At 36.4% G+C, this 2,571-nt stretch overlaps 1 non-coding gene across 1 annotated transcript; it reads left to right on the top strand.

Moving 5' to 3' along the window:
- The first annotated feature begins 785 nt into the window (after window positions 1–785).
- LOC148874570 (small nucleolar RNA R71) lies at window positions 786–892 on the top strand. Its single transcript, XR_016106220.1, has one exon. It is a non-coding gene; the product is annotated as a small nucleolar RNA R71 (small nucleolar RNA).
- Window positions 893–2,571: the final 1,679 nt, after the last annotated feature.

A 2,571-nucleotide genomic window follows, 5' to 3' on the forward strand; every position in this document is an offset into this window, starting at 1 on the left:
TCTCCTTTTGTAAATCGGCCATTTCAGCTTTCTTGTCATCTTCTGGGGCTTCGCCGACTATCTTCTCGCTTCTTAAGGCTATGGCGTTCACATGCTCTATGGGATTCATTTCTGTGTTGCTGGGCAACCTTCCTTCTTTCCTCTCTGATAACATGCTCACAACCTGCCCCATTTGAACTTTTAAGTTCTTAATCGATGCTTCATGGCTTTGGAATCTTGCTTCAGTAGCATTGATGAACTTAGAAATCATCTCTTCCAAATTACTCTTTTTTTCTTGTGGGGGCGGCTGTGGTTGGAATCCCATGGGTGCCTTTTGATGATTGTTGCTCCAAGAGAAGTTGGGATGACTCCTCCATCTTGGGTTGTATGTATTTGAATATGGGTTGTAATTTGTTCTGCCAGCATGAAAGATAAAATTAGCATTCTCATGAGAAATAAAAGGACTATTTAATTGAAAATCAGAATTGGCATGTCCTATTTGTCCACATAAATCGCATGAGATGCTAGATGGTGTACTAATGGCTGCAATACTAAAATTATCCAGTCTCTTATTTAGGTTGGCAATTTGTGCAAATAGGGATGCAAAGGAATCAATGTGGTGTACTCCCCTCTGATTGGTTTGATCATTGCTCCACTAGTAGCTGTTTGATGCCATCTTCTCCACTAAGTCATATGCTTCCTCTGGAGTTTTTCTCATGATTGTACCACTTGCGGCTGCATCAATAATGGATCTATTAGAGGGGGTAATACCATTATAAAAGGTTTGTATTTGTCACCAAATTGGTATCCCATGGTGAGGACACCTCCTAAGCATCTCCTTGAATCTTTCCCATGCTTCATACAGGGACTCCCTCTCAAATTGAGCAAAAGTAGTAATATCATTAATTAATTTTGCTGTTTTGGAGGGTGAGAAATATTTAGCAAAAAATTTCTAGGTTAAATCATTCCAAGTGGTGATACTTCCTGCAGGGAGTGAGTTGAGCCAATCTTTAGCTCTATCACACAATGAAAAAGAAAATAGTCTAAGCCTAATAGCATCATCACTAACTCCATTGTGTTTAAATGTATCACATATTTCAAGGAAGTTAACGATGTGTGCATTAGGGTCATCACTTGGTAACCCACTAAACTGAATACTAGTTTGGATCATTTGAATTATTGTAGGCTTTATTTCAAAATTATTGGCATCGATGGTAGGATTGCAAATGCTAGATGTCACCCCATCAATGTTTGGACAAGCATAATCCAAGAGGGTGCGATTTCCTTCTGCCATCTCTCCTTCTATCTCAGTGGCTGGTTCGCAGATGACAACCTCTTCTCTTTCTTTTCCTTTGTTGGCCCTTTGAAACAAACGAAGGGTCCTTTCAATCTCAGGATTGAATTCAGCTAATCCTTCCAATCTAGTGCGTGTCATGCACTAGTAATTCTGAACTAACAAGAATTTGAACAAACAAATAAAAATAAAAATAATAATAGAAATAAAAAGAAATAGGAAAATAGAATAATAATAAAAATGATAACAGAAATAAAAAGTCTAAATTAATCAAGGTTAACAAATTCTAATATTTTTTAGGATTAAATCCTCGGCAACGGCGCCAAAAACTTGATAGCTCTAAATGTATAACCCTAGCAAGTGCACTAGTTATCAAATACTATAATAATATCGTTCCCATGGGGATTTAACAAAATAAGTATTAGAATCACAGTCTTCCCTAATTATTTGGACAGTCGAAATGTAGATTTAAGGAAACAAGAACTACTGAAAATAAAAACTGGAACAAAGAAAATAAAAACAAGGGTGATCACTAATCGAATATGCAAATGATGGAATCACTAGGACTTTTGGTCCACCTAACCAATGCAATGAATATTGATGGGTCCAATTATCCAAGACTAATTGTTATTCCCATAAGCTGAGATTTTCACAAATTTATTTAATATTCTCTCTCGAGATATACTAAACCTACACCCATCAGGTAACCCTTCGATCTCTCGAGTAGAGCTCTCAAGATGGAAGTGCATTAAGTCCAAAAAAACCATTAAATTCAGATGAATCATGTATATATATCTCTATATACCATTCAATTCACACTATGAATTATTCTGTCAATTATGTGAATTCCTCTCTCAATTCATTCACATAACCCAAATTAATTAAGAGGTGGCCAAGCTCTTAATTGCATTAAGCACAATAATTCATAGACTATATGGAAATCACAATCTTGGATAAATCAAGAAGATAAAAATATATTCATTAACATGGTTAGGCTTTCCATAGCCCTAGCAAGAAACAAATCAGTTCATGATGGAAGAAATAAAACAAACATAGGTGAAGAAAGAAATCTTGAATTCACCCATGGTGCTGAGATCTCCTCTTCTTGAAGTTTCTTGAATTCTTGAACCTTTCTTGAACCCTTTTTCACTGATTGCTCCTTGCTTCTTGATTCAAATCAGAAGTTGAATGATTGAATGATTCAGTGATCCAGTGATTCCTCAAGCTGGTCCGCCCCCTTCTTCTTATAGATTAAAGGGGAGAGGGTGGTCTCCTACTTTCTCTTGAAGTTGATCTTT

This window comes from Nelumbo lutea, chromosome 1 (genome assembly GCF_056320005.1).
Source record: "Nelumbo lutea isolate HS-2025 chromosome 1, American lotus-T2T, whole genome shotgun sequence".
NCBI classification, from domain to species: Eukaryota; Viridiplantae; Streptophyta; class Magnoliopsida; order Proteales; family Nelumbonaceae; genus Nelumbo; species Nelumbo lutea.